The following is a 23978-nucleotide window of genomic DNA, read 5'->3' on the forward strand; positions in this document are numbered from 1 at the left end:
TTACTGTTTTTTACTTAAAATTTTTCATCAACTCTTCCACTAAAATAAGCCTTTGGTGAGATAAGTTTTAAACATGGTCATGATGTTTAAAACTTAAGAGACCTTTTTTTTTTTTAAATCATTCTTTTAGTGGTGGTGGGAATGAATTATACTCAGTTCCATCCACCAGAATCCATTGCTGCCTAGATTTAGTAGTCTACTAATGAGCTCAGCCTCACTATTTTCTGTCATGCCTGGTGAGTGGCACACATCTGTAATCCCTAGCAGCTTGGAGATAGAAGTAGGAGGATTGCAATTTCAAAGCTAGCCTCCAGAAATTAGCAAGGCTCTGAGCACATTTGTGAAACCCAGTCACAAATATGACTCAGTAGTGAAGTAGCCCTGGGTTCAATCTCTGCTACAAAAAAAAAAAAATCATTTATCCAACATTCACCTTATTAAACAGTTCTCTCAAGAACTGTTCAGAGAGGAAAACTATATGAAAAAATAAACCTTCATATAATTAAAAACACAATATTTGATTTTGGTACCTTTACCAACAATCAGTTGATTTTAGATGTCTGTGCTTATGTCTGGGCCCTCTCTTTTAATCCATAAATTATATACAAAATGAGTCTTTCAAAGACCTTTGTCTTTAAAATAACCTCATCTTCTCTTGTCAAAATGGAGGCCATCAGTTGGCAAATTCTATTTTCTCCTCCACTAGTCTATCATCTCTACTTATTTTGTGTTTAACAAGCTGCAAACTTAAAGAAAGTTTAATTATAAAGAAAATTTACTAAAATTACACAAGAGCCTGGCAGCCTTTTGACACTCTTCCTGGGCATCAAATTTATGATTGTGTGTTGATGGAGAAGAAGCAAGGAAAACACTAAATACAAATGGGAAGGATGTGGGCTGTTGGGTACTTAGTTAACCAGGAAAAACACAACATGCTGAAAAAATAAGCAGGATTTAGAAGTCAGATGAATTCTGAGTTTCTGACATGTCTTGATAACAATTTTGGACTCAATATAATTATGATAGATCAAAGCACCAGGTATGGTGAGTTAAGGAGTAAGAAAATACACACATCCCAATGAAAGAGAAAGCAGCAAAGGAGTCTAAGAAGGTAACTTCAGGGAACTACAGTTTATGGTATCTAAAGCAGAGCAAAGCCTGATGAGTGAAAAACAATTACTACATGAACTTTACCATAAACAATAATTCTTTAAATTTCCTCTCTCTGTCAGTGCAGCCACCATCTACTCTGAGTACAGGGCAGTGGCACTCCTTGTACCTGGTGAAGGGGTGAGCCCAAGCAGTGCAAGGGCCACAAGGGTATGTAGAGCTCATCATCTGCTACAGCATTTGCTTCAATTGCAAGAGGAAGAGCACCTCCAACTTCAAGAGCAAACTTCGGGAATGAAAAGAAAATCAGAAGTTTGCACAGGAGACAGTGGATTTTCCAAGTTACAGGATCTTAAAGATTCTGAAGCTGTTCATAAAGTCTTCCTTGAAGAAGTACAGCTTGGTGAAGAGTTACTACCTCAAGGCAAACTTGAGAAAGCTGCAGACCATCTGACAAATGCAATTATTGTGTGTGGACAACTGCGTCGGTTGCTGCCTGTGTTAACAGCAAATTCTTCTACCACAGGTGTTGCAGATGTTGCTAACCAAGCTCCCAAAGACTAGTCACAGAGTTTTAAGCACTCAGAACTTGGTTGAAAATCCTGTGAAATGAAAAACAAATGCTGAAATAATAAAGTCTCACTGAAAAAGATTTTTAAAATTCTTAACTTGAATTTCATAATTTGAAAGTTAAACAGCTCTGGAGTGGGGGAATGGCAAATATATTTGTTATAGAATGTCCTACACTGAAATCTACCAAAGTTAATGATTACTTTGCATAGACCCATTTGTTTATCTTTCCCTTTGAAAAAAAATGTATCTTGGTAGAGAATCGTTTTTCATTTAATACGCACACTGTGAGTCGCGAATATACCATTAAAATATACATACAGTGTAACATTTATTAGGTTAAAAACACCCAGATCTCAGTTTGAAGATAGGCAAGAAGAAAAGATTGTAGAAGATAGCTGAAGTATAGACATCTTTTTAAGTCAGTACATTTTACTGTAAATCAGAAAACTGCATAAAACTTGATCTTTGTGAAAACCAAGCAGTACAATCTTTGAGAGACCATTTTTTTAAAAAATTAAATCTCTTGTACACACGGGGTGGGCTGCTATGCTCTATTAACAGCTTTACCTCTGGTCTATGTATCAATCTTGAAATGTTTTATTTAAATTAGTTAGTTTAATGTGTTCAGGGTATTTTTATTCTGCTTGAATTAGTATTTTCAAATTGATATTTTTAAAAATTGCATAATATCTTGTTGATTTTCACTGGAAGTAAATAATTTTATTACTATTCTATAAACTAATCTGAAACCTAATATTTAGTTAACTGGGATGTTCATATCTCTTAACTCACATCTGGTATTCTTAGGAGACAAACATTTTAGGCCTCTTTCTCAGGTACCCTCTGGGGATGTGGTCCTGAACCTTTAAACAGTGCTTCCTGCTGGTGACACAGCATGCTTTAGAGGGGTGAAGACCTGTACAAACAAGCTGGTTAGTGAGTTATACTGGTAGATCCCAAAAGCAGTGTGGTGATGACTGGCCAGAGTTTGAACACAGGCAAGAAATAATCCTCTGGTGAAGCTGAGAGTAGATAGAGGGTCAGAGACAGAATAGAGGCATGAAAGGGGAGGAGCACATAGCCCAGCAGGAAAAGAATGGGCCCAGAGAAATGAGGGCTGGCTGGAGGGGTGAGGGACATCTTAGATTGACCATATTAGTAATGCACCATGATCTGGGTATCACTGAATTCTGTGAAGAAAATTGACTTCATTCCAGCATTAGAAAAGGCAGTGAGTGATAAAGAGCATTTTCTTGTTTAAATGATAAGTTTGGAGCTTCAAAAGTAATTACCTTTCCTTTCTTTTTTCTTTTTTCTTTTGCTTTCTTTATTTCTTTCTTCCTTTCTTTTTTTGCACCAGGGATTAAATCCAGGAAGCACTTAACCACTAAACCAAATTTTCAGCCCTTTTGATACAAGATCACTCTAAATAGCTTAGGGGCACATTAAGTTGCTAAAGATGACTTCAAACTTGGGATCCTATTGCCTCAGATTCCTGAGCCATTGGGATTTCAGGTGTGTGCAATTATGCTGGCTAACAACTACAATTTTTGAAAGATACCTCTGGTTAAAAACAGAAGTCAGCTGTCTTTTCCTCAGAAACATGATTGCTGAACCCTCATCATTCCTATCTTGAGTTTTACTTAGTGGTGAAACCAGGAAGTCCTGATGCTGGACAAATGATACTCAGGAATTGAGAATAAAGGAATCCTACATTTAAGTAGCATAATAGCATCTTGAATGCCATGAGTTGACATTGCACACTTATGTACAAGTGTGCAAAAATATGATAGTTAACTTTTAAAACCACAAATTTATTATTTAAAGAAGAAAATGGCCTTGATCACTTACTGCCTCTTCTACTGCTGGAGTAAAGTCAATTTTCTTCACAGAGCCCAGTGATACCCAGTTCACAGTGCACTACTGCTGAGAGCCATTGCCAAGTAGGAATGACGCATGGCAATTTCTTTGTCAGCCTACTCCATGTTGCTTAGAGGAAGGACTCTCCATTGTGGAAATGGGCTTGCCTTTGGACCCAGGTCATTTGCAGTGACATTGCATGTATGCTTGAGTAAGGAGACCTTGCTCAAGGACAAGGGCGGATCCGGGTTTAGGGCGGATCAGGTTTTAGGGAGTATCCTGCTCCTTGGGTTTAGGGCAGTTCTAGGTTTAAGGTGTACCCTGCTGGGAATAGGGCATATCCTGCTGCCTCAGGCACACCCGCTCCTTGAGTTCCCGTTGACTTCTCGGGGATTCAGAGAGTATTTGGGATTCAGAACGTGGATTTTGCACAGAACGTGGATTTCCCCAGAACGTGTGTAGAGTGCCGGTGTGAGTACAGGAATAAAGAATTGCTGTTTGAATCTACAAGGCTGTGAGTGGCTCGTGATTTTGTGCCCAGCCAGAATGCGGCACACTACTTTGAAATGAAACCTGTATTTGCTCATATGATATACATCTTTGGGGAAAGATCAAATGTTTCATTTTAATTTGCACTTACAGTGAAAGACAAATTAAAATATAGACCATCCTGGGGATTGGAGTGCTTCTGTGAACAAATAACTGGAACTATGTTTATATTTTAGTTGAAGTATATAAAATTTCCTGTAGTGTACATGATAGGCAATCAGTAAATGTTTGATTCCTCTTATCTCTGAGTAAGTTTGATATTTTTACCATCTTCTACCTGTCTTTATGACCATTTCAAATTGATGTAGGGATCTTAGTGTTAATGAAATTCAGAAAAGATAATGAGAAGATTGGTGTATCATGTGGATAACAATCCTCTTTACTTGTAATGCAAAAAAAAAAAGTTTTGTTTTTGCTTGTGCACTCAGTTGTTTACAAATAAATTCTCCTATACCTTGGCAGTCTTATGATTCCCTTCTTGGGACCCATATTATGATTGTGTATTGAGAGAGTAGGTCACATTCATTGTGCTGATGGAGAAGAGGGGAAGAGATTACACTGAAGATAGGATGTGGACATTGTGTGTGTGTGTGTGTGTGTGTGTGAGTGTGTGTGTGTGTGTGTGTTATCATTGTCAAAGATGAACTTACATGAGCCAAAATTATTTTGTATTCTCTTTATCCTCATGGATTTACTAATTCCTTAAGACTCAGCTCAGTCATCACTGGAAGAAGGGGAACCTGCCTTTCCTAAGCTGTGCTACTGGGTGTTCAACCCAGGGATAAATTTGGAATCCTTATGCCTCAACCTCCAGAATAATTTGAATTGCAAGCATGCGCCCCTCTATTTTGATGTTAGTTACTACTTTGTGAAGGTAACCACTTATTGAAACATCTCATTACTGTAATCTTTTCCATATAACATTTCATTATTAGTTATATTCAGTTAATTACTACTTGGTAACTTATTTAGATATAAAAATTTGTGTAGATGAAATATATCTTTAAAAATATATTGAAGCTACCAAGTGTGGTGACATATGCCTGTATTCCCAGAGAATCAAGAGACTGAAGCAGAAGGGTCCAAGGTTTGAGATCAGTCTCAGCAACTTATCAGTATCAAAATAAAATATGAAAAGTGCTGATATGAAGCTCAGTGGTTAAGTGTGCCAAGTGCCCCTGAGTGTGATCTTTGGTATTTAAAAAAAAAAAAAGAAAGAAAAGAAAAGAAATCTGATATAAAAAAATAGTCTTTGTTCATATGTCATTTTTTGAATCATGATATCTTTTGACAAATTTAAGTTTACTCAAATTGCTTTCAACAAGATCATTACTTTTTTCATTTTTGTGCCTTTGTCATATTTCTAAATTCAAAATCAAATCAGCATGCCAGATAATTGAATCTGCACTTTTACTTTTCTCAAATTACCCCCAATAAATCATTGGTATTCCAATTTTCAATTCTAAAGGCTGGTAGAAATTTGGCAGGAGTGAAAGGATTTAAATGGCCAGGACGAAAGTGAAGATGATAAAGTATTCTAGATAATAAAGAAGAAAGGGCAGACATTTGTGAGAAGAGAAAAATTTATGTTCAAATTGTAGGTGAAAATATTATCAGCTATGAAAATAGGATTGAGAGAAAGTTGTATAATAGAAATTTAAATATAACATTTCCTCTGGGTTATATTTGAGAAATCACAAAGAGAGTTGGAATGTTGTTCAGTGGTAGAAAGATTGGCCTGGGTTCTATCACCAGGGCCAGAGAGAGAGAAAAAAAGAGAAAAACCAGCACTAAGTGTGTTTGTAATGTATTAAGGAGATTAGTAAAGGAGTTAAATGGATCAAGGAATGGACTTGACCTTTTGTTCTTATGATACTCTATCCTGCATAAACCTAATCAGTATGGGGCTTTAACATTCCCATATAATATAAAGGTTTCCTGAAGAAAGAAAAGAATATATATATATATTCTCTTCAGAGGCACTTGAAGTTGGCTTTACTGTGGAAATGATGTCTGGTGATTGCAGCTGTTGTCCAGAGAGCCCAGAAGACACAGAACCCCTGAGCCACTTAGATGAATTTTCTTGCAACCACTAACAAGACCAATTATAGAGTCTTCAGGTGAGTACAAAATTCTCAGTAAATGAACTCATACTTTTTCCCTTACTTTTTTTTTCTAAATTCACTTGTGAGAAGGCTTTACAAATAGTTGCTGAAGCATATTTAATAAAAATCATGTAATTATTTTTAGTTCATGCTTGAACTACAGAATTTTAAACTATCATTATTTTGAAATGCAGAAGTTAATATATTTTATTTTATGTTCCATGTGTGTCCAAAAAACACCTTTTGATGTCATGTAGTTCTATTTTGAGAGTGGTATCTAAGTTTAATTGGAAAACACTGAAGAATTCACAGAATGCTGTTTTCTGAAACTTCAGGTTACAGCTTTGGTATATGAAGTATCCAGTGGAAATCCAGAATCTGGTGATGGCTTTGGAAATATAACATTTGTGAAAAAAAAGAATGAGGTGCCAGAAATGGGAGGGTTTTCAATATTGATTCTGGTTTAGAAAGGGGAATTTTGATGACCTCCACTCATTCATTCTAAAAGCACAGTGTATTTATTGTAAAATCCAGTTGCCATTTAAACACAGTTTGCATACTTCCAAATGTGGATGACCTTTTGGATAATAAGTCTGATATGATTGTGGATGTGTTGTTCTCACTTATTTTTGAATATTAATTTTATAAAACTCTTTTTGAATACAGAACTCAGAATATATCCTATGCTTTTTTTAACTATCACTTATAAAATAGTTGGAGGTTTAAAACAAATGTGGTGCTTTTTTTCATTGCAACCATTTTGCAGAGTAAGTTGTGACCATAAACAAAATGTCAGGGATTGTGTTTTTCATTTGTTTCTTTACTTTCTTGGGTGAATGTTATTTTATCTCAGTTACGCTCTGTGTCCTATGATTAAGTTTGTTTTTATTTTCATTTTTCAAAGGACATTGATGTAAGAGGTATTACACCAGAAAAGACAAGATTGGTAAGAGCATAGTAGCTACAATATCTGCAATGTATTCAAGTTTTCTTAGGTAATAGATGTACTGAAGAGACTATAGAAGGGGTAAAACTCTCATTGAGTCTTCAATATAATAAACAGAAAGCCAACTAAAATGGTGAGTGCTATAAATCTCCTGAAACTTTGTTGTTTGAAAGGAGATATGGTCTAATTCTCGAAAATATTTGTTTTCAACTTCAGGGGCCTGAAGCATTTGTCAGTCAGTCACTGATTACAGGCTCACCTTCTACCCATAGAAAACAGTTGGAGGCATGTCTGGGGTGTTCATTGGATTATATTGTATTACTTCCAGCTCCTTATCTGCAGCTTTAGTGATACCTGTTTGGGTTGCCCTTAGAAAGTGGCCTTACTTAGGGCACTACAGAAGGGAATTCCTTTCCCTTTTATAGAGTTATCTTTCTTTTATCATATTATTCTATCTCCAGGGCAATTTTTATTTTATCTGGAGCTTTTTGAATGAGTAGACTGGCATTTGTATTATTGATGTATGTTATTTAAGGGAGGTTCTGCTAAGATTTGGCAGGAGCATCCAGGTTAAAAGAGGTTGAGATTTCAAATACTGTGAGTGCAGCATATAAAAAGAAGCATAAATTTTATTTTAGAAGTAGATAATCTTCCATTTATGTTGTTAAGTCTAAACTACTTAAGGAATATATTGCAGGTTGGTTTTATTTTTTTATTAACCCCTAATGAAAGAAAGTAATGTTTTTGCTCTTTCTCTTTAGAAATACAGTATCACACATACTACAGGACTTCTAAAAATAATTTATCTACTGAATTGTGAGACTGAAGAATTTTAAACTCTTGTTGAGATGTTTGCACAACTGACACTTTGTCAATGACCCAGAGGGAAATCTCAAAATATCATGATGTCACAGCTAAGGCCTCTGCTCAGACAAAAAACATCCTGAGACTACTGAAAAAATATAGAGAATAATGTCCAATATAATGATAGCAAAACATTCAACACAATCCTATTACATCTGGACTGAGAAAAATACATAGCTTTTAAGCATTTCTCTTCAGAAATGTATAAATGTAAATGGGTTAGAGTTTTCTTGTAAATTGAGGAAGTTGCATATATTGAATGCATTAGTTCTGGAAGTCAAAGAATCTTTTAAAAAAAATCTCATGAAAGGAAAAAAAAAAACTGAGAAATATCCACACTTCACCCCCCAAAATCCTGACTGCTTTTATCCACTTTTACAAAGAGAAGCAGGCCCAGTATTTCCAAGTGCACCCTGAGATAAACAACAAGGAGTTGACCAAGGTCCTATCTGAGAAAGAAAAGCAGCTCCCAGAAGAAATAAATCAGAAATATATTGAAGACTTCCCGAAGGAGAAAAAGGAGATTGAAGAAAACCTGGTTCAATTCAGAGAAAATCACCCTGATCTATCCCAGGACTCCAAGACATCTGATGTCTACAAGAGATGCCAAACCCAGACCCTGAAGAGACAAGCTATGATTAGCATAAGAACATGACCAGGACAGGAGGACAAGATTCCAAGTTGATATCAATAGACCAGTGGTCTCCATCAGCAGAAAGAAGAGAAGCAGGGTCTGAAGTCTTCGTGGAAGGATTCACTGGAGGTTTCTCACATGCCATCATCTATCAACCATCATTTCCTCACCAGGATCAAAACAGAACAATAAGGAAGAGTTTGAAGAAGAAGAAGAAAGTGACTCCTCAGTTTCAAGCAGTGAAGATGGACATGGTGGGTCTGAGGGCAGTGATCCTAGCTCACTTATCTTTCTCAGGGGAATCCTCAGACAGACTTCATCTGAAATTTATTTATATTCTAAAATTGTTATGGTCCTGCCTGAGAAATATATACAATAAAAGGAAGGTGTCCAGGTTGGAAAGAAGGGAATATGGTGCAGTAATTTTTACACCAAGTTTGTAAACCTGGGAAAGGAAGAATCAGTGGAAGTGTTACCAAGTGGAATTACACCGAATTAAGAGTCTAAGAATACAGAATGAGATGATTGTGCTTTGGAAGGCACACAGAACTAGACTGAATATTCTTGAAGTTTCAAGTTCTGCTCTCACTCTCTGTCTTCCAGAGGTGGTAGAGGGGATACCCATAAACCTGTCACCCACTTCTTCTATGAAATTTTCCCTCAAGGTGCTTCCAGTAAATCTTAAATTGGGGATATTGGATGGTAGTGGGTAGAGTTGGTGCCTTAAGAAATTTGATCAACTCCCAGTATCTCTCTCCCATATGAAATTGGGCAGAGCTATGTAGGCAGAAACATCTGTATATGTATATTTAACTCCTAGTCCTCCTCAATGAGACTTTGGTTACTAACATTTAAAAATGGAAATTAAAATTTAAAAAAACCATTTATTTTGTCTAAATAAACTCATCCATGGAGTCAAAGTTTTATAACTTCGAGAGCAGTTCTTATAAGTGATACCTGAATTTATTCTAAGCAGAAGCTCCAATTTCTTTCTAATGCCCCAGGTGAGTGAATCTCACCTTTTATACTCAGGATAGATAATTGCACAGATATAGACATGATAAATACACTACTCTGACTTTATCTTTTCTGACTTCAGTTTATGCACCAATATAAGAATGTATTGATTATTTTCATTGACTTGTGTTTTTGATTGTATATGTAAGTCTAGGACCTTTTTATAATTTCTCCCCTGAATATTCCTTGCTATTTTTATATTTTGTCCTCATGAATGTTAGCATCATAATAGTTGAATTATATTTGTATGAAATACATTGAGTTATCAGTGTTTAAATTGTTCTGAACTTTAACAATTATTTTCAGATAATAATGGAATTATTTACAATTACTGTACCTCTGCTATCTTTTCAGGACTAAATATGTTGCATGAGTATCCGGAACAATGTTGAACAAAAGCACTGAAATGACATGATCCTGATTTTCAATCTAAGTTTTATCAATTTTTTAACCATGAAAATCATGCTGATACACACATTTGAAATAAATTAGGACATAGTAAGACAATGAATTATTTTTATTATTAATCAGCTTGAATATATTGTGTTTACTAATTTGTCAAATACCTTTTCTCATAGAATGAATTTTTCTTATTGTATTAGGCAGGGTTTTCCACAAAGATAGAACTCACACACAGAGATGACTTCATTATGAGGAACTGACTCACACAGTTATGGAGGTTGGGAAGTCACATGATCTCCTGTATGCAAGCTGGACACTTTGTAAAACTGATGCTATAATTCAGTCTGATTCTGAAGACCTGGAAACCAGTGAAGCCAGTAGTATGAGTCACAGTCCAAGGTTAAGAGAAATACAATGAGATTTCTTAGCTCAGACAGTTTGGCAAGATATGGTAAAACCTTCCATCATTTGCTTTTTTGTTATATGTAGTACCTCAGTGGTATGGATGAGGTTCATTCATTTGGGGTAGGTAAACTACTGACTCCACTCATTCAAGTTGACACATAAAACTGTCACACTTAGTATTATTCATAAAGAAATTGAGTTTTGACATGCCTAGTGTTATTCCTTTGTCACATTCCAGAAATGAACCCCTTTGACTTTAAAATTATGAGTACAGCTTATGCATTTTTTTCTGCTTCTCTTAAGTTGGTAATATTATATTTAGAAACTGCTTCTGAACATTAAACTTACTACCTCTTATTTTTTACATTTAATAATCTATATTTGTATTGATACAGCCTCATGCCACTGAGTAATAAGATTTAAGGGAAATGTGATATGTACTAAGTATTTACCTAAATCCCAAAGATGTCTCTTACGGTCTTCTCTAGAAAAATTTTTTAAATGCAAACAAATAAAGGGAGAAATATCTCTCACCAACTCTTCCATACACAGAGTCTGGACTGAATTAGCTTGTACCCTCTTTTACTTTGCAGGAAATAGGATAAAGTATGGAATAACAAATATACAAGTGTTCCCCTAGGTACTATATGTTCACAGCACTCAAACTACCAGAGGAGGGGCAGGTTCCCCTTCTTCCAGTGATGACTGAGCTGAGTCTTAAGGAATTCATAAATCCAAGAGGGTAAAGAAAATGCAAAATTGTTTTGTCTCAAATAAGTTCTTCCTTGGCAATGATACCACACACACACACACAAAAAAAAAAATCCACATCCTGTCAATTCTATATTCAGTGTTATCTTCTCCCCTCTTCTCCATCATCACAGTTAATGTGACCTGCTCTCTCAATCCCTGGTACAAAAAATAATTATAATAATTGAAGGAAATAATTAACCTTGTTCTCTATTCCACATTATATTCCCCTGTAGTTCCAGTTCTGTCTAAATTTTCTTTCTCTCTTTCAAAATTGTATTCCTTATGTTTTCTCAATTAAGGATATACTTAATTTAAGCTTCCACCTTAAACCAAAGACATTCTTGTAAATTTTTGAGTTCTCAATTTTAGGTTTTTGACATCTCAAAAAAACATATGCAGTAGGTAATTGGCCTCAGTCTTTTATTTTTCCACTCAACTTTTCAAAGGAAAGATCATAGGAAACAAAAACAGGAGATTAAATCTCATAAAATCATAGAAATTAAATGCTAAAATATTTTCTAATATTTTTAATTGTTACATTATACTTGTACATAAGTAATTTTTTAAAAGTTATATTTTATCTGTTAAATAAAATGGATAAGATTTCACTGATTTGAACTAGTCCTCAACAATTCAAACCAAAATAGATCCACTGGTGCTAATATTCCCAACACTAAATGAAGATCAAATTGTTCATTGGTCCTTTTGAGAAACCAGAAGGGAATGACCTGTTACCTAAACAAGCCAGTTTTGCCAACATAGTAAGAGAATGTTTTGTGTTTTAACCCTTAGAAGGATAGCAAGGTGACACTAACCAGTTCACTTTGTCATATACACTTCCTTAGCTTCTGCTAAAACAACAGTATAAAAACTGTTGCTCTGTGAGACCTGGCATAGTGCCTCTCTATTTCTGTGTTTTATTTTATTTGTGCACCCCTCTATTTATAAACAAGATGAAATTAATGAGTTGCAAATAAAGCCAATATATTATTTAACAAAATTTGTAAAAAATTGTCTTTTAATGAATCCAAATAAAAGTTTTAATTACATTTAAAAGTATTTCTTTGAACAATTATAAGTAAAAGAGAGCAATGCAAAATAAAACAAAAGCAGTTATCAAATCAGAAAATCCCCAGAATTAAAACAAATTCAGGGAATTCCAGCCCAGAACTTGATCTAATAGCATTTACAGAAACTGGAAGTGAGATATAAAGACAACTTCATTGGTTCATGGGTTACAGAGGCTTCTTTGATTAATTGACATTAGATACTGTGGTTAAACACTGTAATAACTTGGTCTTTTAGGCTTTCTTATTTTGATTGATTGATTGATTGATTGGTTGATTGCTCTGAGAATTGAACCACTCTCAAGCCACTGGGATTATCAACATGAATCACAGCACCCAGGTTAGTCTGTTAGGTTTAGGGTGGGAGCTTTGTCCAACTCATTGGATTTCCATGAATTTTGTATAACAGACATATTTAGAGATATAAGGGGAAAAAGAGTAATGTGAGAATTGTACCCCAATCACACACTTACAACCAGTAGTTTAGCTGGAAGCCAAAGTAATATTTTCTGATTTGAAAGTACTAAAGTTTCCATCGTCCAGTAACATTAACACATAATCTTGAATGATTGGTCATTAGCATGAATCAAGGTGAATATGAGGGCAAAGCAGTGGGAAGATGTTTCTCCAAGTCCAGTTCCCAGCCACAGTTGGAGCCATAAACTGGATACTGCTGGTAACATTGAGGGCTCAAGGGAAGTACTTCATGTATGCTGTTGTAATTCCTTTGCTTAATTTTGCTACACACAATTTTATTTTAGCTACAGTATTTGCCAACTCAATTAGTTTCTTGACTGACTGTTTTCCACAGCATGTCCTTCATATTTTTACTTTCTTAGCATTGTGTCATCAGTGATGTTCTTTTTCACTTTGTAACTCTTCCTCTTACAATTTCATCTGCTTTTCCACATTGGGTTCTATTCTCATTTCTATGAAGAATTATACTTTTGCCAAAAGACAAACAAGAAGTATGAATAAACAACAAGAAAAGCCTTGTATTTTTTATGTAAATGGAGAGGATTCTAGTGTTCTCGCCTTGATTTCACTTCTCTGTTTTTTAACCCAGGTTATAGTAATTGTTACATAAGTCTATAAAAATGAAAGACAGGAAGGATATGTAACAAGCAAGAAGAAATGGTACACATCTATCATGCCAATGATTTGGAAATATGAAGCAGAAGGATCACAAAATTAAGGCCAACCTCAGAAGTTTAGGGACATTCTATCAAAATAAATCAAACAAACAAACAAATGGCTGGGGATATGGCTCAGTGGCAGGGTGTCCTGACTTTAATCTCCAGTACCACAAAATGCTTTACAAAAAAGTTATTAAGTATTTTCAGGAGCATCATTGGGGTAAGATATTCTTTTTACAATGGCTGGAAAAAATTACCAGGCAGATATATAATTTTTCCTGGGGTAAATCTTCCCTGATGCCATCCCCCCTGCATCATTTCCTGCAGCCACCACAAGGGAAGGAGCTTCCCTCTGCTGGGCCCTTCCCCCCTGAAATGCTGTTTCACTCTTAATCAAGAGCAATGGGGTCAGCCACCTATGGATTGAAACCTCTGAAACCAAACTCTGAGACTCAAAAAAGCTTTTCATCCTCTAAGTTTTTCTTGTCAGATATTTTGGTTAGAGTGAGGGAAAAGTTCAATAAGATACTTAGCTATTAAAGGACTCTGTAAAATAAATAGGAGGGGGAGAGAGAGAGTCAACTATAAAATCTAGTTGGTATAGAGAGTAAGAATAAGGGAACATTTCTGAAAAGAATCTTCATAATTTGGAGAATTGTTCATGTTTTAGTTGTTCACTTAAGAGAATAAAAACATGTAAACTGTATCTCTATATATGGCCCTCACTTACTCAGATAATAAATAAGGGAATGTTCAACACATCACCAAGGTTGAAAAACAGAATTTAATCTTGAATTGTACTCACTCCTAATTGAAACTCAAAGTATCCTCACATCCTTGATTAAAGATTACATTACTTTAAGCTTGGTGTAGTGGCCCATACCTGTAATTCCAGCCACTCTGGAGACTAAGCCAAGAGGATCATATTTCAAAGCCAGCCTCAGCAAACTACTGATTCCCTCAGAAATTTGGTGAGATTCTATCCCCCCCCCCAAAAAAAAAAAAAAAATCAAAAGGACAGAGGCTGTGGTCCAGTGGTTAAAAGCTCCTGGGTTTAATCCCTAGAATTAAAATAAAAAAGCATACTTATTACATTAAACATGAACTCTTTTGAGTATTTATTCTGTTGTGACTATATTTTTTTTCTTCTAAATAAATAAAATCCCTGTCATTGTGTATGCAGCATACTCAGAAATATCTTGCAGCTTGGTATGTCATAAGGATGAACTTGAACTTATAGGATGAAAACAGATATGCTGTGGAAAACACCAAGACTTTTCCCAATTCAGGCCCCCTTCATCACAATATTTTTCAGCTTCCCTACTGGATGGTACATGGCAACAATTTGCCATTTTTGCATCCACAGATAAAAATCCAGTTGTTGAAAATCTTCCTTTTGACTATCTTATATATTTGGAGAAACAAGTGAGAACAACACACTTTCCAATTCTTTAAAATTGCCATCTAGGGGCAAGATGGCGGCTTGAATGCAGCGGGCAGCGGTGGAAAGCTTAGATCAGCCTTTCCACAGCTCCTGTAGCAGCATCTGCCCAAATTTCAGCTGAAGACTGAGGGTCCCCAGGGACTGGAAGAAATCACAGTGCCGGCTTGGAAAGAAGAAGAGGAGCCACAGCCGCCGCCGCCGGCCGTGCCGCCGCGCTCCCCTGAGTGCTGCCGGTCCCTCCCCGCCGCCCGGTAACAGGCCACCCCGCGCCTCCGCGCTCCCACCACTGCCACCACAGGCCCGCCGGAGCCGGAGCCGGAGGGAGCGGAACGGCCCCGTACCCCGACCGCCGGCGCCGGCGCCTCGGACCGGGCCCCGCCAAAGCCGCGCGAGGAGGAGGGCGCGTCGCCGGCGTGGGACATGGACCTGCCGGGACGCGGCGCCGAGTCGTCCGCGGCGCCCGCGCCGAGTCGTCCGCGGCGCCCGCGCCGAGTGGCCCCCGCCGCTCGAGCGGCCCCGAGGTCCCTGGGCGGCTGAGTGTGGTTTCGCCGCCGCCGCCAGGCCCGCACCGCCGGAGCCCCGCGGAGCCACTGCCTGGGACGGAGCCCAGGCCTGTGATTAAAAACATCAAGTCATGAGCCAAGGTGGAGGGAATCCAGCACGACTTCAGCGGGAGCAGTAAGGCTGCAGCCCCAGGTGCATGGCTCTATCGGCCCCATCTCCTTCTCCTCTCCGCCTCTCCGCCTTGCTTGCCCCAGCTGTCTCTCCTCCCAAGCTCAGTCTCTAAATCTAGATTTCAATTTCTTTCCCCCACCCCGCCCGCTCTCCCGCGTGTCCGGTACCCGGGCCCCGAGGCGCCGCCTCCCCTCCCCCAACCTGCACCCCCTCTGCCGCCGCCTCCCACAGAGCACCATAGAGCAGACTCTTCACCACGCGAATGAGCTGCCGAATTAAATGAAACAGCTGATAAGATGAGAGACAATTTAAAATCCAAGTGAACCGAGAACACGCACTGAGCCCTGATCCGCTGAATTCAAACTCCCGGTCACCTGCTTCCTGCAGACAAACAGCGATGACTCGGCATTAATCCATCCGGCTGAAACAACTGGTCAGCCCTTCTCATCATACGAAGGTAAATGCCTACCGAGTCTTCATAAGTAGTGGCCACAGGTTTGAAACGGGGCTTGAGAGAGAAGGACCCACCCGTTGCATTGGTAGCCCAGCAAAGGGAAACAACGTCATCAGACTGCTGTGGAGGAGATAACTTCGTTGAAACCAACAGCTACAGGTGTGTGATCCCACAGCCTTCCCTCTCCACACATCGGGAAAACCTTAAGGGCCACTCCCAGCTCTCCCGTAAGGGCCCCTCCCAGCTCTCCCACGAGTGCTACAGCCAGCCCGAGGGAATCAGAGGTGGTGCGGGTCCCGCGGCGCGGATCTACCGCTCCCACCAGGGCTGACTGCTGAGGTCTCTTGCACCAGCTACGGGGAAGTGGATACCGGAGGGCAAGTAAAATCCGCTGAGGATTCTCAGCCCCAACCTCTACAAACTTAGGGTCTGAGGGAAGGGCAAACTGGAGGAGTGTGCCCAGTCGTTCATGAAAACAGGGCTCCCGGGAGCAGCAGACCTGGCATGTAGCCAGTATTGTGGTGAGAGGGGCCTGGCTAGAGAAAAAGTGGGAAGTGACTAGACACAAGAGGAGGCCCTAGACACTCAGGATTGGAGACTCGCCCAGTCTGGGAGGAGCTGCTGCACAGTGATTGGTTCCCGCGTATTGACAGGAGAAACTTGGCCTGGTGGACAAAGTGCCACCTACTGGAATAGAAGTTAATCAAACTCTAAGACGGCATTTATTAGGTTTTTTTTTTTTTTCCTTTTTCTTTTCTCTCTCTTTTTTTTTTTTTTTTTGATTTGGGTTTTTCTTTCAGTTGCATTTTTTTCTTTCCTGTTGTTTAATTAATTTTTTTTTTACAAAATATTTTTTTAAAAATTTTTTTTCTACTAATTTTAATTTAAATTTCTTTTAAGTATTATTAGTATTTTTTAATTATTATTATTTTTTTAATTATTATTATTTTTTTAATTTTTTTTTCTTTTTTAGTTCCTATTTTTTTCTTCTTTAGTCTTTTCATTTCTCTTATCCCCCCTTTCCTTGAATTCTACCTGCCTACTCTCATTCTCTTTAGTGACTTCACCCCTTCCCTTCAAATACCTTTCCTCCCAAACATCAAATTAATTTATAGGAGTAAACAGTAACCCAGCAGTCAAACAGAACAAGAAGTAACATGAGCAGCTTCAAAAAACAAGGAAGAAAAAGACTACAAACAAAGCAGGACAGCCTAAATATTCAGGAGGACCTAGAGTCATCAGAAAAATGGTCATATAAAGAACTCAAGGAACACCTTAGGCAGATGGAATGGAACCTTAAGGAGCATACAAGACAGCAAATTCAAGCAGCGAAAGAACACATTGAGAATGAATTTCATAAACAGATAAAAGAAGAAGTTAAGCATCTTTATCAGGAGATAGAGATTATAAAAAATAATCAAACAATAATTCTAGAAATGAAGGAAACGATAAACCAAATTAAAAACTCAATTGAGAGTATCACTAACAGAGTGGAGCAAGTAGAAACCAGAACGTCAGATAATGAAGACAAAATATACCATCTTGAAAAGAGTCTAGCCAACTCAGAAAGGCTGGTAAAAAATCACGAGACAAACATCCAAGAGTTATGGGATAACATGAAGAAACCAAACTTACGAGTCATCGGGATAGAAGAAGGTACAGAGATTCAAACCAAGGGAATGAGTAACCTGCTGGATGAAATAATTACAGAAAACTTTCCAGAAATAAAAAAGGAAACAGATATACAAATTGAAGATGCATACAGGACACCGAGCACACAAAATCACAGTAGACCAACGCCAAGACACATTGTTATGAAGATATCCAATATACAGAACAAAGAGAAAATATTAAAAGCTACAAGAGAAAGGAGACAGATTACATTTAGGGGTAAACCAATACGGTTAACAACGGATTTTTCATCACAGACACTGAAAGCAAGAAGGTCATGGAACAATGTATTTCAAACACTGAAAGACAATGGATGCCAACCAAGAATCCTGTATCCAGCAAAATTAAGCTTCAGGTATGACAACAAAATAAAAATCTTTCATGATAAACAAAAGTTAAAAGAATTTGCAGCCAGAAAACCAGCATTGCAAAGCATTTTGAGCAAAACACTACACGAAGAAGAAATGAAAAACAATAACCAAAACCATCAGTGGGAAGTGCCTCAGTAAAGACAGAGGGCGAGGGGAAAGACAATCATGGTGAAACAAACTAAATTTTTTTTTTTTTTAAAAAAAGGATAAACAATCAATCATGGATGGAAGTTCAAACCATATATCAATAGTAACTCTGAATGTTAATGGCTTAAACTCTCCAATAAAGCGACATAGGCTGGTATCATGGATTAAAAAAACAAATCCAACAATATGCTGCCTCCAGGAGACACATCTGATTGGAAAAGACATACACAGGCTGAAGGTGAAAGGATGGGAAAAAATATACCACGCACACGGTCCTCGCAAGCAAGCAGGGGTGGCCATCCTCATATCAAATAAAATCGACTTCAAGACTAAGTTAATCAAAAGGGATAAAGAAGGTCATTATATACTGTTAAAAGGAACCATTCACCAACACGACATAACAATTATCAATATTTACGCACCAAATAATGGTGCTGCGACATTCATAAAAAAAATTCTTCTCAAATTCAAGAATCAAATAGACCACAACACAAAAATTATGGGAGATTTCAACACACCACTCTCATCATTGGACAGATCCTCCAAACAAAAGTTGAATAAAGAAACTATAGATCTCAATACCACAATCAATAACCTAGACTTAACTGACTTATATAGAATATATCAACCATCATCAAATGGCTATACTTTTTTCTCAGCAGCACATGGATCCTTCTCAAAAATAGACCATATATTATGCCATAGGGCAACCCTCAGTAAATATAAAGGGGTGGAGATAATACCATGCATTTTATCTGATCATAATGGAATGAAACTGGAAATCAATGATAAAAGAAGGAAGGAAAAATCCTACATCACATGGAAAATGAACAATATATTACTGAATGATCAATGGGTTACAGAAGACATAAAGGAGGAAATCAAAAAATTCTTAGAGATAAACAAAAATACAGACACAACATATCGGAATCTATGGGACACAATGAAAGCAGTTTTAAGAGGAAAGTTCATCGCCTGGTGGTCATTCCTCAAAAAAAGAAGAAACCAACAAATAAATGAGCTCACACTCCAACTCAAAGCCCTAGAAAAGGAAGAGCAAAACAACAGCAAATGTAGCAGAAGGCAAGAAATAATTAAAATCAGAGCAGAAATCAATGAAATTGAAACAAAAGAAACTATTGAAAAAATTAACAAAACTAAAAGTTGGTTCTTCGAAAAAATAAATAAGATCGACAGACCTTTAGCCATGCTAACGAAGAGAAGAAGAGAGAGAACTCAAATTACTAACATACGGGATGAAAAAGGCAATATCACAACAGATGCTACAGAAATACAGAAGTCAATTAGAAATTATTTTGAAAACCTATATTCCAATAAAATAGAGGATAGTGAAGACATCGATAAATTTCTTAAGTCATATGATTTGCCCAGACTGAGTCAGGAGGATACACACAATTTGAACAGACCAATATCAATGGATGAAATTGAAGAAACCATCAAAAGACTACCAACCAAGAAAAGTCCAGGACCGGATGGGTATACAGCGGAGTTTTACAAAACCTTCAAAGAAGAATTAAAACCAATACTTTTCAAGTTATTTCAGGAAATAGAAAAAGAGGGAGCTCTTCCAAATTCATTCTATGAGGCCAACATCACCCTGATTCCGAAACCAGACAAAGACACCTCAAAGAAAGAAAACTACAGACCAATATCTCTAATGAACCTAGATGCAAAAATCCTCAATAAAATTCTGGCGAATCGAATACAAAAACACATCAAAAAAATAGTGCACCATGATCAAGTAGGATTCATCCCTGGGATGCAAGGATGGTTCAACATACGGAAATCAATAAATGTTATTCACCACATCAATAGACTTAAAGATAAGAACCATATGATCATCTCGATAGATGCAGAGAAAGCATTTGACAAAGTACAGCATCCCTTTATGTTCAAAACATTAGAAAAACTAGGGATAACAGGAACTTACCTTAACATTGTAAAAGCTATCTATGCTAAGCCTCAGGCTAGCATTATTCTGAATGGACAAAAGTGGAAGGCATTCCCTCTAAAATCCGGAACAAGACAGGGATGCCCTTTATCTCCACTTCTATTCAATATAGTTCTCGAAACACTGGCCAGAGCAATTAGACAGACGAAAGAAATTAAAGGCATAAAAATTGGAAAAGAAGAACTTAAATTATCACTATTTGCAGATGACATGATTCTATACCTAGAAGACCCAAAAGGGTCTACAAAGAAACTACTAGAACTAATAAATGAATTCAGCAAAGTGGCAGGATATAAAATCAACACGCATAAATCAAAGGCATTTCTGTATATCAGCGACAAAACTTCTGAAATGGAAATGAGGAGAAACACTCCATTCACAATATCCTCAAAAAAACTAAAATACTTGGGAATCAACCTAACAAAAGAGGTGAAAGATTTATACAATGGAAACTACAGAACCCTAAAGAGAGAAGTAGAAGAAGATCTTAGAAGATGGAAAAGTATACCCTGTTCATGGATAGGCAGAACTAACATCATCAAAATGGCGATATTACCAAAAGTTCTCTATAGATTTAATGCAATGCCAATCAAAATCCCAACGGCATTTCTTGTAGAAATAGATAAAGCAATCATGAAATTCATATGGAAAAATAAAAGACCCAGAATAGCAAAAGCAATTCTAAGCAGAAAGTGTGAATCAGGCGGTATAGCAATACCAGATTTCAAACTATATTACAGAGCAATAGTGACAAAAACAGCATGGTACTGGTACCAAAACAGACGGGTGGACCAATGGTATAAAATAGAGGACACAGAGACTAATCCACAAAGCTACAACTATCTTATATTTGATAAAGGGGCTATAAGCATGCAATGGAGGAAGGATAGCATCTTCAACAAATGGTGTTGGGAAAACTGGAAATCCATATGGAACAAAATGAAACTGAATCCCTTTCTCTCGCCATGCACAAAAGTTAACTCAAAATGGATCAAGGAGCTTGATATCAAATCAGAAACTCTGCGTCTGATAGAAGAAAAAGTTGGCTCTGATCTACAGATTGTGGGGTCGGGCTCCAAATTCCTTAATAGGACACCCATAGCACAAGAGTTAACAACTAGAATCAACAAATGGGACTTAATTAAACTTAAAAGTTTTTTCTCAGCAAAAGAAACAATAAGAGAGGTAAATAGGGAGCCTACATCCTGGGAACAAATTTTTACTCCTCACACCTCAGATAGAGCCCTAATATCCAGAGTATACAAAGAACTCAAAAAATTAGACAATAAGATAACAAATAACCCAATCAACAAATGGGCCAAGGACCTGAACAGACACTTCTCAGAGGAGGATATACAATCAATCAACAAGTACATGAAAAAATGCTCTCCATCTCTAGTAGTCAGAGAAATGCAAATCAAAACCACACTAAGATACCATCTCACCCCAGTAAGATTGGCAGCCACTATGAAGTCAAACAACAACAAGTGCTGGCGAGGATGTGGAGAAAAGGGTACACTTGTACATTGCTGGTGGGACTGCAAATTGGTGCGGCCAATTTGGAAAGCAGTTTGGAGATTCCTGGGAAAGATGGGAATGGAACCACCATTTGACCCAGCTATTGCCCTTCTAGGACTATTCCCTGAAGACCTTAAAAAAGCATGCTACAGGGATACTGCCACATCGATGTTCATAGCAGCACAATTCACAATAGCTAGACTGTGAAACCAACCCAGATGCCCTTCAATAGATGAATGGATAATAAAAAATGTGGCATCTATACACAATGGAGTACTATGCAGCAATAAAAAATGACAAAATCATAGAATTTTCAGGGAAATGGATGGCACTAGAGCAGATTATGCTTAGTGAAGCTAGCCAATCCCTAAAAAACAAATACCAAATGTCTTCTTTGATATAATGAGAGCAACTATGAACAGAGTAGGGAGGAAGAGCAGGATGAAAAGAATAACTTTAAACAGAGACATGAGGTGGGAGGGGAAGGGAGAGAAAAGGGAAATTGCATGGAAATGGAGGGAGACCCTCATTGCTATACAAAATTACATATAAGAGGTTGTGAGGGGAATGGGAAAATAAACAAGGAGAGAAATGAATTACAGTAGATGGGGTAGAGAGAGAAGTTGGGAGGGGAGGGGAGGGGGGATAGTAGGGGATAGGAAAGGTAGCAGAATACAACAATTACTAATAGGGCATTTTGTAAAATTGTGGATGTGTAACTGACGTGATTCTGCAATCTGCATTGGGGGTAAAATTGGGGGTTCATAACCCACTTCAATCTAATGTATGAAATATGATATGTCAAGAGCTTTGTAATGTTGTGAACAACCAATAAAAAATTAAAAAAAAAAACAAAAAAAAAAAAACAAAGAATTAGAGCAACAGTTGTTAGTTAATCCTGGCAACTGAGACCCCTGGAGACAGTGCAGTGAGGTATTTATGAAATGCAGTCATTCTTTTATATTACAAATCTGAATCTTCCCATACTGAGAATCTGTGCTGAGATGAAGCACTGTTGTCATTGTGGGTGGGCTGCTCACTCACACCCTCTCCAGAGGGGAAAATGAGAATCAAAGTGTTCAAGGGCAAACAATATGACCTTATCTAACAAAGAAGATAGGATGCTCTGGCTCTGAGTGGGGCACTGTTCTAGGGATTGGCAGAGTTAGCCTTGGTAGAGAAAAGACAATATTGGCAGATGCCAGTCTATTCAATAGGAAGCTTCAGGTGCAAGAAGCCTCTTGGACAATTTATTTCAAAATTCTGCTCTAATATTTAATATAGAACCAACTATATTTTTTATATTAATACTTATGGAGGACTGAACATTAGCATAAAATTCTTTGAATGAAGTTACACTAGCACGTGGCATGTGTTCATTAGGATGGCTGTATAGGGAAATCTTCTGTTTTCCTTCTATAATTTTTTACTTTAGTGATGGGGCCACCTTACATTAAAAACCATGGTTGTTTTTACCCTTTAGCTAATTTTACACAGTTTCTCTCTCTCTCTCTCTCTCTCTCTCTCTCACACACACACACACACACACACACAAAGTCAAAATTTTGTTTTGTTTTGAGGTCAGAATTGTTTTGGCTTCTTCTTAGCAACATACTTATATTTTTTTATTTTCGCAATTTATCATACTGTATTATCTGTAATTATTGAGAATTCTCCAACATGCCACTAGAAACCATTTCACTACTAGTTTACTTGGCCACCAGTCTCTTTCTTCATGAATGGACAGATGGATTCCTTTTCTTGGGGTAGCAAAATGCATAGTTTGTTGCTTTTGTCATTAACAAATATGTTGACAAGCCAGGTGGTATCACTCACATGAACCATATCAAAAGAGGCAGGATGTCTCTCTGCTATGATCACAGCAGGACTTCCCAGGTTAGCATCTCCAGGATCCATACAGATCACTGTATTCTTCCATGAGGAGATCAGGGTACAAATGGTGTGAGCATTGTGGATAACCAGACAAGGGATTCTTTTTTTACCTACAACGATCTTTCTCACTTTCCACAACTTATATTGGAGTTCCTCAGGTTACTACAATAAATAGCAAAGTGATCCCTGGTGTTATAGATCAGATGGACATCATCTCTAGTCTTGTCACTACTGATGATGTCATAAAATTATCAGGGTAAGTCATATCAGTCCAGACATTGCCATCAGTCTTAATGAGCTGTCATGCAGACTTTCTTTGCTTCATCTCCCGTCCGGGCATACTTAAGTCTGTTCCATAGGAAATATGAGGTCCATAGTGATAAGAGGAAGACATTCTCTCAACTTTAGTGGA

The sequence above is a fragment of the Spermophilus citellus genome, assembly GCF_964194105.1.
Source record: "Spermophilus citellus genome assembly, chromosome: 2".
NCBI classification, from domain to species: Eukaryota; Metazoa; Chordata; class Mammalia; order Rodentia; family Sciuridae; genus Spermophilus; species Spermophilus citellus.